Source organism: Lepidothrix coronata, unplaced genomic scaffold (assembly GCF_001604755.1).
Source record: "Lepidothrix coronata isolate B3197 unplaced genomic scaffold, Lepidothrix_coronata-1.0 Scaffold189, whole genome shotgun sequence".
Taxonomy (NCBI): domain Eukaryota; kingdom Metazoa; phylum Chordata; class Aves; order Passeriformes; family Pipridae; genus Lepidothrix; species Lepidothrix coronata.
The window spans coordinates 1,611,339-1,619,122 of NW_016690369.1; the positions used below are offsets into that span (position 1 = coordinate 1,611,339).

Genomic DNA, 7,784 nt, shown 5'->3' on the forward strand with positions numbered 1-7,784 from the left:
AAACCCAGGGCCTGCTGAGTCTGGGGTTCCTGGAACCACAACCCCCCAGAAATGGGAACCAGAGACCCTCAAAATGTACCCAGAGCCCCCCAAAATGTACCCTCAGCCCCCTAAAATGTACCCAGAGCCCCCCAAAACACACTCCAGGGACCCCAAAACCCAGGGCCTGCTGAGTCTGGGGGTCCTGGAACCACAACCCCTCAGAAATGGGAACCAGAGACCCTCAAAATGTACCCCCAGCCCCTCAAAATGTACACAGAGACCCTCAAAATGTACCTTCAGCCCTCCAAAATGTACCCAGAGATCCCCAAAATATACCCAGAGCCCCCCAAAACACACTCCAGGGACCCCAAAACCCAGGGCCTCCTGAGTCTGGGGGTCCTGGAACCACAACTCCTCAGAAATGGGAACCAGAGACCCTCAAAATGTACCCTCAACCCCCCAAAATGTACCCAGAGACCCCCAAAATGAGGATTTTCTTCTCCTGTGCCCACAGTGATATGTTTTGTTGGTAGAGCAGCTGGTTTAATTAATGCTGGTGCGAGCCTTGATCTAAGTGATGGGAGATTCTTTGCCTTAAAATCAAAATTACTAGAAACACCTTGGCTTCAAGTTCTGCTTTTGTGAGCGTTGATGAAAATGTTTTGCCTGTGATACAACCCTTTGGCTCCTTTCTGTTCCCTTGGTAGGACGTTTGCATGCCCTTAACATACAGAAGGTGAGGCAGGCAGAAGTACTTAGGGTGGTGAAATGGTGATTTTGTCAGGGATGACAATGATAAGCTGCAGGAGGGCTACACACTTCCTTAAAAAAAACCCTGCTTTTTAGAACCATGATTTCCTAAAAAAAGACTCTGGGAAGGAAGGTGTCAACTCTCTGCAGCTCAGCTTCTGGGAGTGGGCCCCAGATGGACGTGGGTTGATAAATTGGGAAGTCGAGTTCCCGGCAGAAGAGTCTGGGAACTGCTCACAGGGATGCTCAGAAGGGGCTCCCTGCGTGCGAAATCTTTCCAGATCCATTTTGGTGCCCGTTAGTCACTTGTGTCACAGCTGCCCTCGTGTCTCCAGCAACCCAAAATAACGTTGGGATGGAATCAGGGAGATGAATTTCCCTCTCCCCGTTCTTCTACCAGCGTTAGGGTTGTTTAAAACCCTGGGTTTGGTTTTAACCCCATCTGGTTTTTCTTGTATTTTCTGGTGTAGCTTTCTGCTGCACCATAAAATAGTATAATAAATAATAAAACCATAAAGTAGCAGAAAATATCCTCTTTGCTATTCCATTTGTATTTCATTTTCAGTCCTTGTGTTCTATTTGTATTATTTTCTACTGGGTAAAGTAGTTCTTTACTCCATCTCTGCCACTGGACTGTTTTTTCCTGAATCCTTCCCTCCAGGGATCCCTTAGCCAAGCTACCTGTGGCAAATTCAGTGTGTCCAAATAACTGGAATGAAAAAACTGGAAATGAGGGCAGGAAGGCTTGGGAGTTTTGACCTGTATAATCCAGTTTTACTCTGGGAGGCACCTCACCCTGAGCAGTCCATCATTATCCCTCACTTCAGAACAGTATTAAAAAAAAGGTCCTACTTATATTTAATTGATATAAATATAATTGATTGATATTTAATGTCGCTGGTTTTGGTTGTGATTGAGGCACTTCCCAACTTTTCTTGATGAAGAGGTGTTTTGCTATTGAACCTTCTGAGCTACCACTGCCTTCACTTGAGCCTTAGAGAGAAGATGAAGCTGAGGAGCAATTTGAACCAACTTAAAGGCAGTTGGACTTGGCTTTGCATGTTTAATTGGACCTTATTCGTGAGCCTGCTGAGGGGGGCACTGGCTGGATACCTTAATTAACCACAGGAAGGGCTGCTGGGTTGCTTTTGGTGGCGTCAGGATGAAAGCTCTGAGGTGCTCGTTGCAGCAAGACAATGCAAAATACTCATTATTTTACTTGCTTATCAACAGGCACCCGTTTAAACAGGGCTGGGGCTGGAGACTGTTACTTGAGCAAGATTCCTACTGACTTCAATAAAATGCATTGACATTGTAAGGACTTCATAATAAGATCTTTTGAGTATTAACAGATGGTCGCTGACTGCCTGAAACAAAGTTGTTGGGGGTTTTTTTTTTTTGGGTTTGTTGATCACCGCAGGTATCTGGAAACCGAACAGGCTTTGCCTTCTGGAAAGCAAACCTGACTGTGAAACAAAGGGGTTTCTCTCTCCATCCCCCTTTTTCCTGCTGCAAATTCTTTAGAGAAAACGGGGCGGGGGGGGAAAAACCCAATCTGATTTCTGAGGTGTCTCATCTCAGGTCTTTGGTGCTCAGCCCGACATGGGGTGGTGAGACCGGCCCTGGAGGGGTGCAGCCAACAAAACTGCCTGACACCAGCATCCTGTTCCAGCAGAAACCCAGGGATGGTCCCTCTGACCTGCCGTTTGCAGTGAAATTCTGCAGTGCCAGCAGTACAGAAGCCATGAAGGAGAGCAGTTTGTCTTTGCTGCTGCCATGGACCGAGTGAGCAGAGCCTCGACTGTTTGGAAAATGTTCCCGTTAACAGTTTTTCTTTTGTGTATTTGTCAGTTTATGTATTAGTTGCAGTTGTACTTTGCACAAACACTAATTAGACAGCCATCAACACTCAGGGCCAAAGGCTTCCTAACAATGCAACTGTGATAGCAGTGTCTTAATTGGTTGAGTATAATTGTCATTAGGCAACGATAAAGACATCTGGGGCTCTGGAGAGAGATCAGCCTCCCCCTCCTCCTCTTCCCCAGATTCGTTCTGGCTTGTGCCATCCAACACAGTTGAGCTTTTTCAGATGAGATTCTGTGTTTTGACCAGTTTCCTGATGTTTTTCTCCTTATGAAATCGTCTGCCTCTTCAGCACCACTTCATTAGAGCCGTGCCCAGCCTCCCTCTCCGCTCCCTCCCACATGTGCCCCACACTCCACCACCTGCTTCCCGGGGACAGCAGCAGCTTTTAACCCCCAGCTCCTTCTGCTTCCACTCACAGGAGAGGGCACGGGGAAAATGTTCATCTCATTATGGCATTACTGCCAGGAAAAAGTAGTCAAAATGCTTTTGATTAGTCAGGAGGTATTTTTATTATAGTTCGTTTGTAGATAACACACGAATTTAATTCTTTCCCCGTTTCTCTGTGCCATGTGCATTCCATCTAGGGTTGCTCCATCCCAGCAAGGTTTTTATGCATGTCTGTAAAGCTTAAGCTGAATTTCCAGGCTAATTTTGACAGCTATAGACATATCTGTCCGGAATTACAGTGCTGGCTTGTTCTTGAGGAGGAGTATATTTAGAAAAATACAACTCTTGTCTTTCTCATTTGTATATACCGAAATATTCCAAAGAACAAGGGCAAAGGGGAGCGTGAGTCCCTCAGAGAAGCTGAGTTATTTGTGTGGAGAGTCTCTGTTGAACATCAGAGAGGGATAATTGTGCCTGTGAGGAGGACAAAGACCCAGAGCTGAGCTCCAGGCGTGGATGGAACTCCGGGGAAGGGGGATCGGGAGAGGGGGGATTTGGGGTTGGAAGCAAAACAGTCTTCTTGTTGCTCCCTGTTGTGCTCAGGAGAGCAAGGCTTGGAACAGCCCTCGAAATGAAGTAAAGCAGGTGTGGTCTCTTCTGTTGGCTTATTTTAGGTTTTGGGGTTGGTTTGTTGGGTTTTCTCAGTGCAAGTGTCTTATGTGAGATACTGAAGTATTTACCTGCCACTGCAATAACCATCTCATGGCACCTATCGGGGGAAAACACAGCAGCTGAGTGCTGTTGGTATCAGAGCAAATGGTGTATTCATTGTTGGATTAAACAGGAAGGGAGTTTTGAGTTGTTTGGGGTTTTCTTTTTCACTCCAGCAGAGAGCTAAGTGGGCATTTCATAACCATCCTGGTAGAAAAATCAGTGAGTGAATGGCTTTGGAGTACTCTGCATGTTCTTGGGCAGAAGACTTGCATCTGTGGTTATTTCATTGAGTAATCCAAATGAAATTTTCAGGGCAAAATGTAAAAGTTGTGATAGAAATGAACAGAAATCCTGAAATTACCTAGAAACAGGCTCTGTGAAGTGCAGCCTGTTCTTCTCCCCAGCCATCTACACTGACAGGGCAGATTTGCCAATTATCTGCCATAGAGCAGCCTATTTATTTATTTATTTATTTATTTATTTATTTATTTATTTATTTTTACAGCAAGGCAACGCTTTAATAGTTTAAAAGCCTTTTGTTGTGGTTACAAATTGAAAGTGTGCTGCTCTTTACAGCAGCATTAAAAGCTGGGGGAGTTGAACCATCAGATTTTCTTAGTTCTGAACTGGATTCACATTCCAGGTCAGTGCTGGTCCAGTCCCAGTGTGTGCTGGAAAGGGGCCCATGGGGACATAGTTTGTGTCTCCCATTTTCCCAGCACTGGTCCCCTGCCCAGTCCTAGATCTCCACTCATGTTTCCAGCGTGGTCTTGTGACACCCCTCCAAATCCTTGAGGGATTGGCTGGGAAGGGTGGGAATGGTGGTGTCGAGTGGGAAATGGGGTAAGAGGGATGCAGGAAGGATGGGGCAGTGAAGGTTTAGTCCTGAGGAACACAGAGCACTTGTCCTGTGCTGGGAGTGCTGGGATTGCTGGACAGACACCTGAAGGTAGGTTTGGGTGCTTGCAGGGTTCTCCTGGCACAGACACTGCTCCCTGTTCTGTGCCACGACAGAACTGGAGGGAGCACCCTGTTATGGGTTGTTCTGCAGCATCTGAACCCCCTGGAGCACCCCTGGGTGCTGGGACAAGCACAGACAGTGCTCCCTGTTTTCTGCCAACAGAACTGGAGGGAGCACCGTGTTCAGGATCCTGTCCTGGGTCGTTCTGCAGCATCTGAACCCCCTGGAGCACCCCTGGGTGCTGGGACGAGCTCGTGTGCTCACAGGGCCTGGCTGCAGGTGGGAGAGCAGAGTGGTCTCGGGTTCAGAAGTGAGAGCTCTTCAGCATGTGCTCATCTTGGGAGACAGAGGGAGTGAGGATGAGGGGGCTGCAGGGTGGGCTGATGCAGAGCCCCCCGAGCAGAGCCAGGTCCCAGCAGCAGCACGTCAGAATTTGGGTCAAATTGATGTCAAACTGCTGGGCAGAAGCATTTGGTTCTGTTCCAGCTTGAGCTCAGCCTACAGGTGGTTCTTCATGAGCAAAGAACAGTTCAAAACTAAGTTTTGACGTGGTTGAATTCTGAGATAAAACTAATTTAAGCATTTACCGTGGTGCTGTGGTGTTGGATCTTTAATCCCAGAATTGCAACGTTATTTTTTGTGCTTGGTAGAGTGTCCTGAGCCCTGGATCCCTCGTGTTCTGTGCTGTGTAGGGAACCCAGATGGAGTGAGCTCAGGGGATTATCCAGCCCTGTGCCTCTCCTCTATTCTTGTCATTGTCTTCTCCATCTCAGTCTTCCTTTTATAAATAAGAAATATATATATATCTCCCTTGACTGGACTATGTGAGAGCTACACTAGGAGGAGATGCTGTTCTTCCTTATTTACTTAGGGATGACAACAAATATTCTGTCAGTTCTGTCAATTCTACCAGTATTTTATGTCTCCCTCGAAATTCACTTCTCAGGGTCACTTAGGGACAAGAGAATTTTGGCTTCCCTTGGGAATAATCTGCTGCTCTTGGCATTTAGAAGAAGCTTGAAAACACGACCCCAACCAACCCCTAACATAAGGAAACGAAAATCAGCTCAAAATTAAAATGCTTCCAGAATGTCTTGTGTGCCTGGTGTTGAAGGGGACTGCAGCAGGTCTGTGCAGTTCCCTGCCCCATTGTGTTTTATCTCCCAAATTTAAATTGGAACGAGCCCTTTCCAGTTTTGCAGACTGAAGATATTTGTTGTCAACGGATCTGGACTGGCTTGTCCGATCCAACGGGAGACATTTTGCTTTGGGGAAGCTTCTTGCTTGATCTGTCCTTTTTTTTAAAGTGGTGCTGCTGTAAATTGGAAAGGAAAGCAGGATTTTGCAGGAGGAGGAAAAGCGAGAAGTGCTATCCCACCCTGTTCTCCCATTTCCTTCTGCCTTGCCCTGTAAAACCCCGGCAGAGGCACCAGGTGACAAGGACACCGTTCCCCTCCCCTCCTGGGCAGTGCAGAGGATTCATGTGCATCTCTGTCTCTCTCTGCCTGACAGGTTTCACCTCCCCCTTGGGCACTTGAATTAGTTGTATAAATTGGAGCATTTTCACCCAGAGCTGTTGGGAGTGACCTGATCCAGGGCACCCGGATCCAGAGCGTGGCCCTGCCCAGGGAACTGGGTACCTGAGTGCAAGCCCAGCACCCTCTAAACCTTTGTGAACCACTTTCCTTCCCCTCCTGTGTAAATAACTCTTTGATTTTCCTCATAAACCCAGGACAGCCATTACTAACCACCAGACCCTGGGGGTTTGTAAGAATCATTCTTTTGTCATACTTTTCCCCCCAAAAGTCAGAATGTGACAACAAATCTGACAGAGGAGGAAGCACCTTTGATTTTCCAAAAGAGTCCAGGTATCATCTATAGCAGAGAAAGAGTGAGCCTCTGACAGTGTTGTCACAGTTCTGTCAAAACTGATCTAAGTAATTATTGAACTGTTCCAAATGGCTGTTGAACTGTGGTCTTTGACCCGTTCTAGAAGAAGCTTCTCCTCTGCTTTGCCTGCAGTGGTTTTTTTTTTCCTCTAATAATATGTTGTGTGGGCTTAGGTGGCCCAGAGCAGTCAATCTCTTGCTCGCTGAACATTCATTCATTTGGATATATTCAATTTTATCTGAGAAGTTTCGTTCTTTTTTCATTTTCTCATTGACAAACTGATGCTAAACTACAGTTTCTGTGATATTTTGGTGAGCCTTCTGCGAAGATAAAAGCCTCAATTTTAAAGACAACGCTTAGTTGAATTAATTAATTAGTCTTCAGAGACGTAGGTAAATCTACCCTGTTGCTGAGGCATTGAGAAATTTCTTTCTATAAAGAGCAGTAGGTTGGGTGGCTGCTTGTATGTCCGTGGATAAATGCTCTGATTCAACAGCCTTTCCCTGGCACCACCACAGTCACAAATCTTTAAGGACTGAAAAGAGGCAGTTTGAAGTTTTGCCATGATGTAATTTGGGCTCGTTACTGATCACCTTTTCTTCTGCTGAGCCCTCTCTCCTTGCATGTTAATACTGAGTTGGTAACCTGTGGTAGCTCAGGTGTGTGGCTCTCACAGCTCCAGTTTACCTGTCTTGGTAGCCTTGGTGCCACACTCAATAAAAGGGAATAAAATGAGCAAAAGTGGGTGGATTTGTACACAGAGGGAGTGACCAGTGGGTGGATCAGTCCAGGAGCTGTAAATGGTGTTGGGTTTTAAGACATTTTTTGTTTCTTCCTCCCTTCTCCTGCAGCTCCTCTCCTTTCTGCTGAGCCCTCTTTCAGTACATGTTAATATTGATAGTTGGTAACCTGTGGTAGCTCAGTTGTGTGGCTCTTACAGCTCCAGTTTACCTGTCTTGGTAGCCTTGGTGCCACATTCAATAAAAGGGAATAAAATGAGCAAAGTTGATGGGCTTGTTCACAGGGGATCAGTCCAGGAGCTGTAAATGGTGTTGGGTTTTAAGACATTTTTTGTTTCCTCCTCCCTTCTCCTGCAGCTCCTCTCCTTTCTGCTGAGCCCTCTCTCCTTGCATGTTAATACTGAGTTGGTAACCTGTGGTAGCTCAGTTGTGTGGCTCTTACAGCTCCAGTTTACCTGTCTTGGTAGCCTTGGTGCCACATTCAATAAAAGGGA

The 7,784-nt window shown here is 46.4% G+C and overlaps 1 protein-coding gene across 1 annotated transcript in view; it reads left to right on the forward strand.

Moving 5' to 3' along the window:
* The window catches only part of FBXW8 (F-box and WD repeat domain containing 8), a 57,580-nt gene that overhangs the window by 23,085 nt on the left and 26,711 nt on the right, over nucleotides 1-7,784 (forward strand). The gene's annotated exons all lie outside the window — the stretch shown is intronic.